Raw genomic sequence first — 19,749 nt, 5'->3', positions numbered from 1 at the left:
TACGGACACTGAAACCAAGCACCACACAAGGGCCAACAAGTTCCAGGGCAAGACATACCAAGCAAATTCTCCAGCAACAAAGGAACACAGCCCTGAGCTTCAAGATACAGGCTGCCCAAAGTCACCCCAAAACCATAGACATCTCATAACTCATTACTGGACATTTCATTGCACTCCAGAGAGAAGAAATACAGCTCCACTCACCAGAACACTGACACAAGCCTCCCTAACCAGGAAACCTTGACAAGCCACCTGTACAAACCCACACACAACGAGGAAACGCCACAATAAAGAGAACTCCACAGAATACAGAAAGGACACTCCAAACTCAGCAATTTAAACAAGATGAAGAGACAGAGGAATACCCAGCAGATAAAGGAACAGGATAAATGCCCACCAAACCAAACAAAAGAGGAAGAGATAGGGAATCTACCAGATAAAGAATTCTGAATAATGATAGTGAAATTGATCCAAAATCTTGAAATTAAAATGGAATCACAGATAAATAGCCTGGAGACAAGGATTGAGAAGATGCAAGAAAGGTTTAACAAGGACCTAGAAGAAATAAAAAAGAGTCAATATATAATGAATAATCCAATAAATGAAATTAAAAACACTCTGGAGGCAACAAATAGTAGAATAACAGAGGTAGAAGATAGGATTAGTGAATTAGAAGATAGAATGGTAGAAATAAATGAATCAGAGAGGATAAAAGAAAAACAAATTAAAAGAAATGAGGACAATCTCAGAGACCTCCAGGACAATATTAAATGCTACAACATTCGAATCATAGGGGTCCCAGAAGAAGAAGACAAAAAGAAAGACCATGAGAAAATACTTGAGGAGATAATAGTTGAAAACTTCCCTAAAATGGGGAAGGAAATAATCACCCAAGTCCAAGAAACCCAGAGAGTCCCAAACAGGATAAACCCAAGGAGAAACACCCCAAGACACATATTAATCAAATTAACAAAGATCAAACACAAAGAACAAATATTAAAAGCAGCAAGGGAAAAACAACAAATAACACACAAGGGAATTCCCATAAGGATAACAGCTGATCTTTCAATAGAAACACTTCAAGCCAGGAGGGAATGGCAAGACATACTTAAAATGATGAAAGAAAATAACCTACAGCCCAGATTATTGTACCCAGCAAGGATCTCATTCAAGTATGAAGGAGAAATCAAAAGCTTTTCAGACAAGCAAAAGCTGAGAGAATTCTGCACCACCAAACCAGCTCTCCAACAAATACTAAAGGATATTCTCTAGACAGGAAACACAAAAATGGTGTATAAATTCGAACCCAAAACAATAAAGTAAATGGCAACGGGATCATACTTATCAGTAATTACCTTAAACGTAAATGGGTTGAATGCCCCAACCAAAAGACAAAGACTGACTGAATGGATAAAAAAACAAGACCCCTACATATGTTGTCTACAAGAGACCCACCTCAAAACAGGGGACACATACAGACTGAAAGTGAAAGGCTGGAAAAAGATTTTCCATGCAAATAGGGACCAAAAGAAAGCAGGAGTAGCAATACTCATATCAGATAAAATAGACTTTAAAACAAAGGCTATGAAAAGAGACAAAGAAGGTCACTACATAATGATCAAAGGATCCATCCAAGAAGAAGATATAACAATTATAAATATATATGCACCCAACACCGGAGCACCGCAGTATGTAAGACAAATGCTAACAAGTATGAAAGGAGAAATTAACAATAACACAATAGTAGTGGGAGACTTTAATACCTCACTCACACCTATGGATAGATCAACTAAACAGAAAATTAACAAGGAAACACAAACTTTAAACAATACAATAGGCCAGTTAGACCTAATTGATATCTATAGGACATTTCATCCCAAAACAATGAATTTCACCTTTTTCTCAAGTGCATATGGAACCTTCTCCAGGATAGATCACATCCTGGGCCATAAAGCTAGCCTTGGTAAATTCAAAAAAATAGAAATCATTCCAAGCATCTTTTCTGACCACAATGCAGTAAGATTAGATCTCAATTACAGGAGAAAAACTATTAAAAATTCCAATATATGGAGGCTGAACAACACGCTGCTGAATAACCAACAAATCACAGAAGAAATCAAAAAAGAAATCAAAATTTGCATAGAAACGAATGAAAATGAAAACACAACAACCCAAAACCTGTGGGACATGGTAAAAGCAGTCCTAAGGGGAAAGTTCATAGCAATACAGGCACACCTCAAGAAACAAGAAAAAAGTCAAATAAATAACCTAATTCTACACCTAAAGCAACTAGAAAAGGAAGAAATGAAGAACCCCAGGGTTAGTAGAAGGAAAGAAATCTTAAAAATTAGAGCAGAAATAAATGCAAAAGAAACAAAAGAGACCATAGCAAAAATCAACGAAACCAAAAGCTGGTTCTTTGAAAGGATAAATAAAATTGACAAACCATTAGCCAGACTCATCAAGAAACAAAGGGAGAAAAATCAAATCAATAAAATTAGAAACGAAAATGGAGAGATCACAACAGACAACACAGAAATACAAAGGATCATAAGAGACTACTATCAACAATTACATGTCAATAAAATGGACAATGTGGAAGAAATGGACAAATTCTTAGAAAAGTACAACTTTCCAAAACTCGACCAGGAAGAAATATAAAATCTTAACAGACCCATCACAAGCACAGAAAATGAAACTGTAATGAAAACATCTTCCAGCAAACAAAAGCCCAGGTCCAGACGGCTTCACAGCTGAATTCTACCAAAAATTTAGAGAAGAGCTAACACCTATCCTGCTCAAACTCTTCCAGAAAATTTCAGAGGAAGGTAAACTTCCAAACTCATTCTATGAGGCCACTATCACCCTAATACCAAAACCTGACAAAGACCCCACAAAAAAAGAAAACTACAGGTCAATATCACTGATGAACATAGATGCAAAAATCCTTAACAAAATTCTAGCAATCAGAATCCAACAACACATTAAAAAGATCATACACCAAGAAAATGAAGCAACTGACAAACAACTAATCTCAAAAATATACAAGCAACTCCTACAGCTCAACTCCAGAAAAATAAATGACCCAATCAAAATATGGGGCAAAGAACTAAATAGACATTTCTCCAAAGAAGACATACAGATGGCTAACAAACACATGAAAAGATGCTCAACATCACTCATTATCAGAGAAATGCAAATCAAAACCACTATGAGGTACCATTTCACACCAGTCAGAATGGCTGCGATCCAAAAGTCTACAAATAATAAATGCTGGAGAGGGTGTGGAGAAAAGGGAACCCTCTCACACTGTTGGTGGGAATGCAAACTAGTACAGCCACTATGGAGAACAGTGTGGAGATTCCTTAAAAAACTGGAAATAGAACTGCCTTATGATCCAGCAGTCCCACTGCTGGGCATACACACTGAGGAAACCAGAAGGGAAAGAGACACGTGTACCCCAATGTTCATTGCAGCACTGTTTATAATAGCCAGGACATGGAAGTAACCTAGATGCCCATCAGCAGATGAATGGATAAGAAAGCTGTGGTACATATACACAATGGAGTATTACTCAGCCATTAAAAAGAATACATTTGAATCAGTTCTAATGAGGTGGATGAAACTGGAACCTATTATACAGAGTGAAGTAAGCCAGAAGGAAAAACACCAATACAGTATACTAATGCATATATATGGAATTTAGAAAGATGGTAACAATAACCTGGTGTACGAGACAGCAAAAGAGACACTGATGTATAGAACAGTCTTATGGACTGTGTGGGAGAGGGAGAGGGTGGGAAGATTTGGGAGAATGACATTGAAACATGTAAAATATCATGTAAGAAACGAGGTGCCAGTCCAGGTTTGATGCACGATACTGGATGCTTGGGGCTAGTGCACTGGGATGACCCAGTGGGATGGTATGGGGAGGGAGGAGGGAGGAGGGTCCAGAATGGGGAACACATGTATACCTGTGGCGGATTCATTTTGATATTTGGCAAAACTAATACAATTATGTAAAGTTTAAAAATAAAATAAAATTAAAAAAAAAAAAAAAGATTGCCCAGAGAAATAACAATACCCTCAGATATGCAGGTGACACCACCCTTATGGCAGAAGGCAAATAGAAACTGAAGACCTTCTTGATGAAGGTTAAATAGAAGAGTGAAAAAACTGGCTTAAAACTCATATTCCAAAAGCTAAGATCATGTCGTCAGGTCCCATCACTTCATAGTAAATAGATGGGGAAAAAATAGAAACAATGACAGATTTTATTTTCTTGGGCTCCAAAACCACTGTTGATAGTGACTGTAGCATGAAATTAAAAGATCCTTGCTCCTTGGAAGAAACGATTTTACAAACCTAGACAAGGCATTAAAAAGCAGCAACATCACTTTGTCAACAAAGATCCATATTGACAATGTTATGGTTTTCTCAGTAGTCATTTACGGATGTTTGAGCTAGACCATAAAGAAGACTGAGTGCTGAAGAACTGATGTTTTTGAATTGTGGTGCTAGAGAATACTTTTGAAGAGTCCCTTGGACAGCCAGGACATCAAACCAGTCAATCCTAAAAGAAATGAATCTTGGATATTCACTGGAAGGACTGATGTTGAAGCTGAAGGTCCAAAACTTTGGTCATCTGATACGAAGACCCTGATGTTGGTAAAGATTGAGGGCAGGAAGAGAAGGGGGTGGAAAAGGATAAGATGGTTGGATGACATAGTGGACTCAATGGACATGAGTGAGCAAACTCAGGGAGATATTGAAGGACAGGGAAGCCTGGCATGCTGCAGTCCATGGAGTCACAGACTCAGACATGAATGAGCGACTGAACAACAACAAATATTTATATATGTATAAATTTTATGTTATGTTATTCTATTATCTTTATTGGCTGAACCATTCTTTAAAATCTGTAGTGCTTTGAAATTCTGGCTCAGATGGTGAATGCGGGAGACCCAGGTTTGATCCCTGGGTCGGGAAGATTCCCTGGAGAAGGAAATGACAACCCACTCCAGTACTTTTGCCTAGAAAATCCCATGGAAGGAGGAGCTTGGTGCAGGCCACTGTCCATGGGGTCGCAAAGAGTTGGCACAACTGAGCAACTTCACTTTCTTTACATGTGATTTTATATATTCTCATAACAACTCCTTTTTTTTCCCTAATGCTGTATTGCATTCCCCTGCTTCCCTCTCCCACCGATAACCACTAGTTTGTCTATATCTGTGCCTCTGGTTCTTTTTTGTTTACCTCACAATATTGTTGTATTTTTTTATATTCCACCTATATGTGATATCATACAGCATTTCTTTTTGTCTCTTTCTGCCTTATTTTAGTAGTTTAATGTCCTCCAAGTACATCTATGCTGCCACAAACAGCAAAACTGCATTCACATACAGTAGGTCCTTTACATATGAGCTTTCAAGTTGTGAACTTTCAAAGGTGTGAGTGTGTGTTCACATGTCAAATCACATCAGTTAGTTCACATGTCTAGCCTACTTTATGTGCGTGCATCCTCTACCACTAACTGTTTGTGTGTACTCTTCTGTACCATACTGCAGAGTACACTGGTACAGTACCTTTATTTCAAGTCAAACACATCTGGAAGCAACTGTAAACACACTGTGACGTGAAGTACACTTCAGATACTCTCCACTTATGCCTACTTACTTACAGGTGATTGGTAACAATGTCCCATCTCAGTCAGACACGCTGCGTGGTCTTGGCTCTGGAAAGGGGAGAAGGGAGCAATAGTTATCTCACAGCTTTGCTGTGCCTGGGTGATTCCAGTTGTCAAAAAAAAGGGGGACAGAGAAGCACCTCTAAGACACATTCTCAAATTCAATTTTATCTGTGATAATCCCAGTAATGTTAATCTCTGATTTTTGTGTTTAGTCTGCAAGTGACCCACGATCCAGAAGGATGGTGATTCAATGACCCTTTTAGCATCCAGCAATATTGAAGCCAGAAATGCATATTCTACTGCAGCATTTATTGAATAACTATCATGTGACACCCTGGTATAAGTAAGGGATGAGAAACAAAATTTTACTCAGATGTTTTAACTAAAGAGAATTTAATGGACCAAATTTATAAAGACAATGCAGTCAGAGTTAAAGAAATCAGTCCAAGAAATTGAAGTATCTGTGGCTAGGTTTAGAATGCAAGTTTAGTCCCAGACCTGAAGAGGCCAACACAAGAACTACTGTGAGGAGTCCAGTGAAACTATATCCAGGAAGAATGTCCCAGTCCACCTCAGCAGGAATTTTCTTTGGAAAGATGCAGCCACCGTAGCACTTCATTATGAAACTGGGAGAAAAATGGAAAAGAAATTTGGATATTTTTCTCTTACTCTCACCTGTGTTATGCTCTTGATTTCTCCCATTGGCCAAACTCAAAACTAGTTACCCTAGGTGCTCTATTGATGGACTCTAAGGATTAAACTATGAGTGAACAACAACAAAAAAATTGTAGAGAAAAAAGACAATAGATCTAGATGGGCTAGACTGATAGAGGAAGAATCAGCAGCACATTTATATTATGTCTACCCACAGTGTTCCCATTGTTATGTGTTTATTACTATAACTACCTAAAATATAAAAAACAAGGATCAGAATCAGGAAATAAGTAGTCCAAATGCAACAAAAGTTGTCTGATCATCTGATGGTTTACCTATATCATGAACTCTTTCATCTTGTTTCTTGTAAACAGGAGAACTTAATGTGTTCCCCAAGTCAAGTCTCAAAATATCAAGATATTTAGGCATAAGTTAAAACAAATAATGGATCCCATTGCTTCACCAGTTCAGGAGATTTTATTCCCTGATGATACTGGGGAGTGGCAAGAAGTTATGTCCTCAATGGACTTAAGATTATTAAAAGAGTAAAAAACTTGTTTACAGTCTAAATGATTTTATGTAAGAAATAACTGAACCCTGGGGAGTTGGCTCCTCTGTGACAATAATGGCAACTCCTTAGGTTTCCACTTCCATGCTGTCCCTGGGAAATCACTTTTCTTTCACAGGTAGGACTGGTTATTATTAAAATATTTTAGAATCTAAAAATAAATATTTTAATCAAAAGAATAAAGTCATGGCCTGAAGCCTATTCTCATAAAATAACAAATTTTTTTAACAATTCTTAAATGAATTTTAATAAAATTTCTACATTAAAGTAGGAAAGAACAGTACATATTTAGAATAAATGCAATGGAAGAAACATCCTTCACTGAATATTGCATGGAAATCATTATTATTTTATAAGCTAGGCAAAGTTCTTTTAAAAGTTATTTTTCTTCTTTTTCTCTATAACGGAGGTAAAAGAAGAATTAACTGTGCCTAGATCATCACTAAGTAATTACTGCTTATTGAGTACTTTCTGCTATGAAGATGAAAAAAAAAAAAAAAGTGAAAGGGTTAGTCCTTCAGCCATGTTTAACCCTTTGCTACCCCATGGACTGTAACCCACTGGACTCCTCTGTCTATGAAACTCTCCAGGCAAGAATACTGGAGTGGGTAGCCACTCCTTTCTCCAAAGGATCTTCCCAACTCAGGAACTGAACCGGGGTCTCCTGCATTGCAGGCAGATTCTTTACCATCTGAACTACCAGAGAAGTCCCCTTTCTGCTATCCTGCCCTTCTAATTGCTAACTTTCACCTGATGAAGGGGATGTGCTCCCCGCAAAGAAAAGGATGTCATAAACACATGCATCAAATATAAGACACAATTCAGTTTGTGAAATGCTAACAGTTCAGTTCAGTCGCTCTGTCATGTCAGACTCTTTGAGACCCCATGGACTGCAGCATGCCAGCCTCCCTGTCCATCACCAACTCCCAGAGTCTACTCAAACTCATGTCCATTGAGTAGGTGATGCCATCTCCATCAGTGCCATTTCGGTCAGTAAAATGCTATAATGTAACTCAAATTCAGGTATTGCTTCTAAATACCGGCCATTTCTTTCACTTCTCTCTGAGTTTTTCTTGTGCAATCTTGTAAGATACTGTGTTGTGTTTTTGAAAAGAAAGATCATGACCATAAAATACTCAGGTAAATGAAATGGAATGTTCATTGCTTGCACTGTCTCATTTTTGCACAGTGAAAATTGAATGGAGATGTTAATTATTTGGAGTTTAGGTTGTTCAGTTCAGTTCAGTCACTCAGTTGTGTCTGACTCTTTGCAACCCCATGAATCACAGCATGCCAGGCCTCCCTGTCCATCACCAACTCCCAGAGTTCACTCAGACTCACGTCCATCGAGTCCGTGATGCCATCCAGCCATCTCCTCCTCTGTCGTCCCCTTCTCCTCCTGATCTCAATCCCTCCCAGCATCAGTCTTTTTCAATGAGTAAACTCTTTGCATGAGGTGGCCAAAGTACTGGAGTTTCAGCTTTAGCATCATTCCTTCCAAAGAAATCCCAGGGCTGATCTCCTTCAGAATGGACTGGTTGGATCTCCTTGCAGTCCAAGGGACACTCAAGAGTCTTCTCCAACACCACAGTTCAAAAGCATCAATTCTTTGGTGCTCAGCCTTCTTCACAGTCCAACTCTCACATCCATACATGACCACTGGAACAACCATAACCTTGACTAGATGGGCCTTTGTTGGCAAAGTAATGTCTCTGCTTTTCAATATGCTATTTAGGTCGGTCATAATTTTCCTTCCAAGGTGTAAGCGTCTTTTAATTTCATGGCTGCAATCACTGTCTGCAGTGATTTTGGAGCCCCCCAAAATAAAGTCTGACACTGTTTCCCCATCTATTTCCCATGAAGTGATGGGACCGGATGCCATGATCTTTGTTTTCTGAATGTTGAGCTTTAAGCCAACTTTTTCACTCTCCACTTTCACTTTCATCAAGAGGCTTTTGAGTTCCTCTTTACTTTGTGCCATAAGGGTGGTGTCATCTGCATATCTGAGGTTATTGATATTTCTCCCGGCAATCTTGATTCCAGCTTGTGCTTCTTCCAGCCCAGCATTTCTCATGATGTACTCTGCATAGAAGTTAAATAAGCAGGGTGACAATATACAGCCTTGATGTACTCCTTTTCCTATTTAGAACTAGTCTGTTGTTCCATGTCCAGTTCTAACTGTTGCTTAGGATTCAATAAATACATATTAAAGACACAATCCTTACCCTAAAGTATGTTTACTTATTACAAGAAAAGCTATAATCTTCAGTTCAGTTCCATTGCTCAGTCATGTCCAACACTTTGCAACCCCATGGTCTGCAACACAGTAGACCTCCCTGTCCATCACCAACTCCCAGAAATGACTCAAATACATGTCCATCAAGTCGGTGATGCCATCCAACCATCTCTTTCTCTGTCATCCCCTTCTCCTCTGGCCTTCAATCTTTCCCCAAATCAGGGTCTTTTCAAATGAGTCAATTCTTTGCATCAGCTGGCCAAAGTATTGGAGCTTCAGTTTCAGCATCATTCCTTCCAACTAACTGTAATCTTAGGAACTTATAAAAAGAAAACCAAATGATTGTGATCTTAATTGATTTAGATGACTTCTCTTTCATTTTATGACCCTGGTCAATAAGTTCACATATCTCAAGAGGATAATGAAGTAGTGTAAATCGCAAAAAAGCAAGCGTGGTTCATTTACAAAGTGATTTAAATGTGACTCATGCCCATTCTTGGCACTGTAGCTACTAATAAGTGTCATTATAACAATGACATACCTGGTTATGTGCTATTGAAAGAAAGTGTAGATTTTTCTAGCATGGCGTTCATGATCTCCCTTATCATGCACAAATGTTGAGAAATGCACTTTATGATTTTTTTACATACTTTCTCAACTTTATGTGTAATATAATTATTCTTATCAGTGTTTCCTTTTACATGCTTTAAATAACTTAGAATTCTTGTTGTTGAGTATATCTTTATTCCCTACAAGAGTTAAAATGAGGTAGTTACAATAAAATCATTACAGTTTGGGGATGTGTCTGTCAGTCAGTCATCTTAGAAAAATTGTCTCTTCTCCTAAGAGGAAACTTTTCATACATTGCTTTACCCCAATAACACATTTAATGAATTATTACCATCGAGACCAGCTCAACAAGCAAGGTTTCTGAAAGCATGATACCATGAGAGAATGAGAAAGAGACACAAGAATTCAGAGAAAAGAGAGGATCAGGAGACCAACACCGCTCCAAGGTGAAGATGTCGATAATGAATCCAAGCCAGCTTTATTATACTTTATTATAACTTTATTATACTTTTTATATGAATGAAAGAATATGCGGGGAGTTAAACTATAACTCATGCGGCCTTCAGGGCCAAAGAACAAAATGATCATTAACCATTGAGTAATTAGGAAACAGTAATCAATAACAAATCAGTAACTAAGACTAATATTCTTATATATAGATTTTCCTCCAAATACATAAAACATGTGACTCTGATAAGCCAGTTGAGAAACAGTCTGGGGTCGGTTTTCTGACCCCAGGATCATATCTTGTTTTCAAGATTATGAGTTGTTTCCTCTGGACGTGTTCCAAGAGTCTCATGCCTTATAGTATCCAGTTTATCAATAATTATAAATTTCTTTTGTGGCCCTTGCTGGGGCCTGCTTTTCTTTTATTCTTCCTGTCTCTTACAATTACATCTCCAACAATGTGTTTAATACATTTAATACATTATTGCTCCCCAAATAATATGTTTAATACATTATTGCTCTTTCATTTAATAGTTACCATGTATATATATATATATATATAAATATATACATATTGCTTATGTACTAATTGCTTACCTGATTTTGCAAAAAAAAAAAACTGGTTTATTTTGTACCCTAGGAACCAATTTTGCCCTCAATAATTGACTGTAATATAGGAAGACAAGGATATCTTGAGATGTCTTAAAAGTTAAGTAAGATTTGGTAAGGGCCACCAGAGATAGGCAAGAGTGGATAAAATGAACATACATCGCAACGTGAGGGGCTATCTTTAAAATGACCTTGAGGTTAGAGTGGCAGATTAGAAGACAGACACTGCTTCTATAAAGATATATCTATTCCACTTACTTAAGCCCAATCAGCTGTGAAAAAATGAGTTTCAATTACTGATGCTTTAGACACCACATCAAAATTATAGTAAAAACAAAGGAACATAATTTCAAAGAGAAACAATATTTAAAGGAATTACCAGTGGTCAATTCATGCTAATGTTTTCTAGAAAAGATAAAAGCTTTTCAACTATTAAAAGAATAGCAGAGTAGCATTTTAAAATATGATTGCCTTTATGTAAAGAGACTGTATTAAGTTAGATATCGAAAATACATAGTTCATGCTTACTAGCTTATTTCGGTCTTTAAAGTACTTTCTGATGTGGCCCATTTATAAATTTTTTACTGAATTTGTTACATTATTAGTATAGTTTTATGTTTTGGTTTTATGGCCACGAGGCATCTGGGATCTTAGCTGTCTAACTGGGAACCAAACACACATGCACCACATTAGAAGGTGACGTTTTAACCACTGGATTGCCAGGGAAGTCCCCTATGTTATTTCTTTATACCACATGTATTTACGAGTTTGAAAGGAATAGGCCTCAGATGACATGATGTCAGTAGTGGAAAAATGACGAAGGACCAATTCATTTTAATTTCCTTTACTTTAGACATCACTGGAAGCTGAACAAACACAATGTTAAAGGAAAACTACACAGAAGTGACTGAGTTTATCCTCCTGGGACTGACAGATTGAGCTGATTTGCAGCCTGTCCATTTTATGGTCTTCTTAGTCATCTACCTGATCACAGTCATTGGTAATGTGGACATGATTTTGTTAATCAGAACTGACTCAAAGCTTCAGACTTCAATGTATTTCTTCTTCAGCCACGTCTCCTTTGTAGATCTCTGTTATGCCAGCACTGTTGCTCCTCAGATGCTGGTCAATCTCTTAACAAAGAGAAAAAATATTTCCTTCCTTGGTTGTGTCATACAATTTCACTTTTTAATTGCCCTTGTGATCACAGATTATTATATTTTGGCAGTGATGGCTTATGATCGCTACATGGCCAACTGCAAACCCTTGTTATATGCCAGCAAGATGTCCCGAGGTGTCTGCCTCTCTCTCGTAGCTGCTGCTTATATTTATGGCTTTGAAAATGATCTTGCCCAGACCATCCTGATGCTCCGTTTCTCCTTCTGTGGACCCAATGAAATCAACCACTTTTACTGTGCGGACCCACCTCTCGTAGTCCTGGCCTGCTCAGATACTTATGTCAAAGAGACTGCCATGTTTGTAGTTGCTGGTTTCAACCTCATGTGTTCTCTCACCATCATCCTCATTGCCTACATTTTCATCTTTACAACCATTCTGCGTATCCATTCTGCAGAAGGGAAGCACAAGGCCTTCTCCACCTGTGGGTCTCACCTGACGGCTGTCACTGTATTTTATAGGACATTGTTGTGCATGCATCTGAGACCCCTTCTGAGACCTCTGTAGAACAGGGGAAAATTGAAGCTGTTTTTTATATCTTTGTGAGTCTTATGCTAAATCCTTTGATCTACAGCCTTCAAAACAAAGATGTTAAAAGAGCATTAAGGCAAGTAATTCAAAGGAAATTGTTCAACAAATAGGGTAAATGTTTTGGTCACAGGTATTTAACATAGCTGTATTCTCTGAGCATTTATTAAACATTTTAAATTAAGTCATTTTTTGTAATTGGCCTATTATATTTATAAGAATTTATCAAATTATTAGCTTGTGTTGCCTTAGTTTATTTAAAATGAATACTGCACAGAAATTAAAATGTAAGACCAGACAAAATTATTATTGCTCTATAAAATTAATAAAGGACAGAAAATTATATTGGCAGTATTAAGAGGGATACATGTTATAAAAGGCAGAATTTCAAAAAAATGTTACACTTATGACAATTTGTTAGATTTTGGGGGTTTAAAATTTCCAGGTGATTTTCCAGAAACTTTCAACCATAGCCAGTGTGGTTTTGTTTATTTGTTTGTTTTTCCTTCATTCAAATTATGTATCAGTGAAGATCTTTCAGAATATCATGCTGTTAATCTAAGGAGTATTTTTAGATCATAGAACTGGTCCAGCGAAATCCTCAAAAACTACCACTTGAAGGAAATTCCAAATTTTCTTTGAAAGTTTTTTTTTTTTAATTTCTTTTATTTTTTTAAATCAATATGCAGCCATATCTTAAAATATTTAGCCATCTGTATGTCTTCTTTGGAGAAATGTCTATTTAGTTCTTTGGCCCATTTTTTGATTGGGTCGTTTATTTTTCTGGAGTTGAGTTGTAGGAGTTGCTTGTATATTTTTGAGATTAGTTGTTTGTCGGTTGCTTCATTTGCTATTATTTTCTCCCATTCTGAAGGCTGTCTTTTCACCTTGCTAATAGTTTCCTTTGATGTGCAGAAGCTTTTAAGGTTAATTAGGTCCCATTTGTTTACTTTTGCTTTTATTTCCAATATTCTGGGAGGTGGGTCATAGAGGATCCTGCTGTGATGTATGTCGGAGAGTGTTTTGCCTATGTTCTCTTCTAGGAGTTTTATAGTTTCTGGTCTTACGTTTAGATCTTTAATCCATTTTGAGTTTATTTTTGTGCATGGTGTTAGAAAGTGGTCCAGTTTCATTCTTTTACAAGTGGTTGACCCGATTTCCCAGCACCACTTGTTAAAGAGATTGTCTTTAATCCATTGTATATTCTTGCCTCCTTTGTCAAAGATAAGGTGTCCATATGTGAGTGGATTTATCTCTGGGCTTTCTATTTTGTTCCATTGATCTATATTTCTGTCTTTGTGCCAGTACCATACTGTCTTGATAACTGTGGCTTTGTAGTAGAGCCTGAAGTCAGGTAGGTTGATTCCTCCAGTTCCATTCTTCTTTCTCAAGATCGCTTTGGCTATTCGAGGTTTTTTGTATTTCCATACAAATTGTGAAATTATTTGTTCTAGCTCTGTGAAGAATACTGTTGGTAGCTTGATAGGGATTGCGTTGAATCTATAAATTGCTTTGGGTAGTATACTCATTTTCACTATATTGATTCTTCCAATCCATTAACATGGTATATTTCTCCATCTATTAGTGTCCTCTTTGATTTCTTTCACCAGTGTTTTATAGTTTTCTATATATAGGTCTTTAGTTTCTTTAGGTAGATATATTCCTAAGTATTTTATTCTTTCCGTTGCAATGGTGAATGGAATTGTTTTCTTAATTTCTCTTTCTGTTTTCTCATTATTAGTGTATAGGAATGCAAGGGATTTCTGTGTGTTGATTTTATATCCTGCAACTTTACTATAGTCATTGATTATTTCTAGTAATTTTCTGGTGGAACCTTTAGGGTTTTCTATGTAGAGGATCATGTCATCTGCAAATAGTGAGAGTTTTACTTCCAACATCACTCATTATCAGAGAAATGCAAATCAAAACCACTATGAGGTACCATTTCACACCAGTCAGAATGGCTGCGATCCAAAAGTCTACAAATAATAAATGCTGGAGAGGGTGTGGAGAAAAGGGAACCCTCTCACACTGTTGGTGGGAATGCAAACTAGTACAGCCACTATGGAGAACAGTGTGGAGATTCCTTAAAAAACTGGAAATAGAACTGCCTTATGATCCAGCAGTACCACTGCTGGGCATACACACTGAGGAAACCAGAAGGGAAAGAGACACGTGTACCCCAATGTTCATCGCAGCACTGTTTATAATAGCCAAGACATGGAAGCAACCTAGATGTCCATCAGCAGATGAATGGATAAGAAAGCTGTGGTACATATACACAATGAAGTATTACTCAGCCATTAAAAAGAATACATTTGAATCAGTTCTAATGAGGTGGATGAAACTGGAGCCTATTATACAGAGTGAAGTAAGCCAGAAGGAAAAACATAAATACAGTATACTAACGCATATATATGGAATTTAGAAAGATGGTAACAATAAGCCGGTGTACGAGACAGCAAAAGAGACACTGATGTATAGAACAGTCTTATGGACTGTGTGGGAGAGGGAGAGGGTGGGAAGATTTGGGAGAATGGCAATGAAACATGTAAAATATCATGTAGGAAATGAGTTGCCAGTCCAGGTTCGATGCACGATGCTGGATGCTTGGGGCTGGTGCACTGGGACGGCCCAGAGGGATGGTATGGGGAGGGAGGAGGGAGGAGGGTTCGGGATGGGGAACACATGTATACCTGTGGCGGATTCATTTTGATATTTGGCAAAACTAATACAATTATGTAAAGTTTAAAAATAAAATAAAAAATATATTTAAAATATTTCTTAAAATTCTTATAGAGATGGGAATACAAACCACCTTACATGCCTCCTAAGAAACCTGTGTGAAGCAACAAGAAGCAACAGTTAGAACCATACATGAAAAAAAATGGACAGGTTTAAATATGGGAAAGGAGTATATCAAAGCTGTATATGGTCACCCTGCTTATTTAACTTGTATTCAGAGATCCTTACGTGAAATGCTGGACTGGATGAAGCACAAGCTGGAATCAAGGCACCTGGGGGAATATCAACATCCTCAGATATTCAGATGACACCATTCTAATGGCACAAAACAAAGAAGAATTAAAGAATTATTGAAGAGGGTTGAAAGAGAAGGGTAAAAACAGTGGCTTAAAACTCAACATCCAAAAAACTAAGATCATGGTATCTCTCTTGCTCTCTCTCTGTCTCTTTAGTTACTAAGTCATGTCCAACTCTTGAGACCCAATGGACTATAGCCTGCCAGGCTCCTCTCTCCATGGGATTTGCCAGGCAAAAATACTGATCCCATTATTTCATGATGAGTAGATGGGGAAAAAAGTGGAAACAGTGACAGATTTATTTTCTTGGCCTCCCCAAATCACTGCAGATGGTGACTGAAACCATGATATTAAAAGACACTTGCTCCTTAGAAAGAAAGCTGTGACAAACCTAGACAGTGTTTAATACAATATATTTAAATATATTACTTTAATATTAAAAATCAAGGACATCACTATGCCAACAAAGGTCCATCTGGTCAGAGCTATGATTTTTCCAGTAGTCAGGTACGGATATGAGATTTGGGCCATAAAGAAAGCTGAGCAGCAAAGAATTTGATGCTTCAAATTGTGGTGATGCTTCAAATTGTAGATGACTGTTAGGCATCCCTTGGACAACAAGGAGATCAAACTAGCCAATCCTAAAGGAAATCAGGCCTGAGTATTCATTGGAAGGACTGATGCTGAAGCTGAAGCTCCAATGCTTTGATCACTTGATGTGAAGAGCTGCCTTATTGGAAAAGACCCTGATGCTGGGAAAGATTGAGGGCAAGAGGAAATGGGAATGTGACAGAGGATGAGATGGTTAGATGACATCAGTGATTCAATGGACAGGAGTGTGAGCAAACTCAGGGAGATAGTGAAGGAGAGGGAAGCCTGGATTGCAACAGTTCCTGGGGTCACAAAAAGTCAGACATGACTTAGCAACAAACAAAAACAACAATCTCATCTTAAAACTGGTTTTGTGTTTTCACTTTTTTGTTTATTTATTTTGTTATGAATTATTTCCAATATAGAGCCAAAAATAGAAACTAATAGATCACTGTCCCAAATATATGTAATAATTAATGTTTACATATCTATTTTTTATTTTTTTACATATCAATTTTTATTCAGATATTTTAAAAATTCAGATATTGGATCCCATTCCACGTTCTGAAGCCCTACCTGTCATTTTGGCATTTCCTCTTGAAGCATATCTCAATTTTCTGGTGCCAATAAGCTTTCAGAAGTAATAGGAGTTGAGTATAGCAATGTGCAAATAGATCAATTGGAGGGTATGGCCACCTACTCCAGTTTTCTTGCCTGGAGAGTCTGTAGGGACAGAGGAGCCTGGAGGGATACAGTCCATATGGTCACAAACATTTGAATACTACTGAAGCGACTTAGAATGCACACTCACATACTTGATTTATGCTTGCTTCTTTCTTCTGATCTTCAGTATCCCTACTAATGTTTTATTGTTTCATCTATAAAACCAAGAGAAATGTTTGTGTATTTGTCTATTTCTTTTTGTAATTTTTTTTTCTTTAAACACTTAGGCTATATTATTAATCACATCAGTAATGAACAGGTATTTTTCCTTTTATCATAGATAGTTTCTATCCCTTCTATGATGTATAAAGTCTAAAAGTTTAATTTGTCTGATATTCATAGCTCTTCAGCAGGATTTTCTGTTTGTTTTTAGCTAATTCATGCTTATTATGACTATTTTTATCCTTTTTTAAGTTGGAGTCTTCCCTGGTGGCTCAGATGGTAAAGTTTCTGCCTGCAATGCAGGAGACCTGGGTTCAATACCTAGATCCAGAATATCCCCTGGAGAAGAGAACAGCTACCCACCCCAATATTCTTGCCTGGAAAATTGCATGGATGGAGGAGACTGATGGGCTAGAGTCCATGGGGTCGCCAAAACTTGGATATGGCTGAGAGACTAACACTTTCACTTTTTTTCATAGTTGACTTACCATATTATGTTTCAGATGTACAACATAATGATTTTGATCCACTTATAGTTATTATGATATATATTGGCTATATTCCTTGAGCTGTACAATATATCCTTGTATCTCACTTATTTTATATATAGTAGTCTCTAGTGTGTCCATCCCTACTCTTATCTTGCCCCTCCCCTTTCTTCTTCCCACAGGCAACCACTAATTTGTTTTCTATGTCTGTGAGTCTGATGGTTGTTTTTGTTGTTGTTATACTCACTAAGTTGTTTTAATTTTTATATTTCCAAATAGAAGTGATATTGTACAGTCTTTCTCTGTTTGACATTTCACTAAACATGATACCTTTTTTTTTCTTGATACCATGAGTTCCTCTAATCATTGACTTTCTTATTTTGTTGTAAATATTGATACTTTGGAATACTTTCTAACAGTTTTGTGCTTTAATTTTTTTTTAATTATTAACTGTCTTCTATTAGTTTTTTAATACAAATGTTGCATTACCAGATTACTTGATATTTCTCAGTCTTTTTCTAATTTCCTAATTTTTAATTTCAGTGTTTGTCTTTTTGGGGATTTAGTTATATTTTATCCTTTTGCATTTTCAGTGCTTTCTTGACTGATCTTTCAGTCATATCCTCTTAGGATATGTTCTCACAATATCATATAACTTTAATTTACAGAACTGTTTTCAACTGTAATTTTAACATTGTGTATGTGATTCATTCATGGTTATATTGTCCTCAGGATTGTCAGCTTCATGAGAGCCAGGTCTACGTCTGGTTGTGCTCATTAATTTTTTTTTTTTAGCAACTTGCTGCTGCTGCTGCTAAGTCACTTCAATCGTGTCCGACTCTGTGCGACCCCACAGACGGCAGCCCATCAGGCTCCCCCATCCCTGGGATTCTCCAGGCAAGAACACTGGAGTGGGTTGTCGTTTCCTTCTCCAATGCATGAAAGTGAAAAGTGAAAGCAAAGTCGCTCAGTCGTGTCTGACTCTTAGCGACCCCATTGACTGTAGCCTACCAGGCTCCTCCATCCATGGGATTTTCCAGGCAAGAGTACTGGAGTGGGGTGCCATTGCCTTTTCCGTTTTAGCAAGTTAAAACAATACAAATTTATTATTTCACAATTCTGCAGGTCAGAAGTTGGATTGGTTCAGCTGGTTTTTCTGGTTGTGGGCAGAATTTCCTGCCTTATGTTTGTGGGATTGAGGTCCTGTTTCCTTGACGGCTGTCAGCCAAAGTCTGCTGTTAGCTCCATAAGGCTTCTTACTGGTCCTTGCTCAAGGGACCCTACATCTCAGGGCCAGCAACAGGGTGTGGTACTATTTTCACATTTGGAATCCCTCCAATTTCCTTTCTGCTCACTAAAGTTAACATTTATCCCCAAATCTAGAACACAGATCATTCTCAGTAAAAATCTATTGAGTTAATAAACTATCACTATGTCATTAGATTTTAGTCATTTAAGTAATGCAAGCTTTACTTTCTTCCCTTCCACTTTCCAACATGATTTTCACTAATTCTTAATAATTTAAAATCTGATTATATGAACTCCATGCCTCATCCCTCCCATAGTGAAGCAGAAGCACTCTAAGGACACAATCTTTTGGCTTTTTCTTACATTTTCTTCATTGACCATATGGTGGCATGAAGAAGGTTTTCCCTGAATACTTGTTAACTATAAGGATGAATGAATACATTGATGGTTGAATGAATGTCCTCACTATACTCATAGAGTGCATAGTGTTTTGTAAGCTTGTCATGTTTCTTTTCTAAATAAAGTGATATCAAATGCTATTGACTATACTGTTTGAATACAAGCCTCACAATTTATTAGTAACCTATACCAGAAGTTAATTACCCTCTACTTGCCTCACTTTCCCCACTAAAAAATAACAGTCCATGGAGTTTGTGAGGATTAATTGATCTAATGCTTTATAGTGCTAAGCCTAATTCTGGCACATATTAAGTATCAGTGCCTATTACCTGTCAATAATTACTCCCATTTTATTTTCTTTCCTGTGTTTTTTTTTTTTTAGTAAGGGAGTCACTCATACTACAGAGAGGCCCCAGACTTAACAGTTTCTCCCCTGTGGACAGGAACTCCATAAAACAAGGATGATAGAGGAGATGGGCCCTTCTCATATTAGAGATAAAAGACCACATATTCCTCATTCTCCAAGTTAAGGAGACCTCCTGACTATCTATGTGCATAAATGCTCAGAACATCAAAAGAGAGGTGGCATTATTTCACAGTAAATGATGCAACTACTCATA

General features: G+C 37.3%; 1 long non-coding RNA gene and 1 pseudogene across 1 annotated transcript in view; both read left to right on the top strand.

The window, feature by feature from the left end:
• The window catches only part of LOC132342277 (uncharacterized), a 36,437-nt gene extending 20,631 nt beyond the window's left edge, over window positions 1-15,806 (top strand). Inside the window, exon 4 of the long non-coding RNA XR_009490592.1 lies at window positions 15,441-15,806. This is a non-coding gene — a long non-coding RNA (uncharacterized lncRNA). The remainder of the gene's footprint in view (window positions 1-15,440) is intronic.
• On the top strand, window positions 11,653-12,590 carry OR5M13IP (olfactory receptor family 5 subfamily M member 13I, pseudogene; annotated as a pseudogene).
• Window positions 15,807-19,749: the final 3,943 nt, after the last annotated feature.

The sequence above is a fragment of the Bos taurus genome, chromosome 15 (genome assembly GCF_002263795.3).
Source record: "Bos taurus isolate L1 Dominette 01449 registration number 42190680 breed Hereford chromosome 15, ARS-UCD2.0, whole genome shotgun sequence".
Classification (NCBI taxonomy): domain Eukaryota; kingdom Metazoa; phylum Chordata; class Mammalia; order Artiodactyla; family Bovidae; genus Bos; species Bos taurus.
Note: the sequence above shows the minus strand (reverse complement) of the source record. Positions and strands in the feature narration are given on the sequence as shown.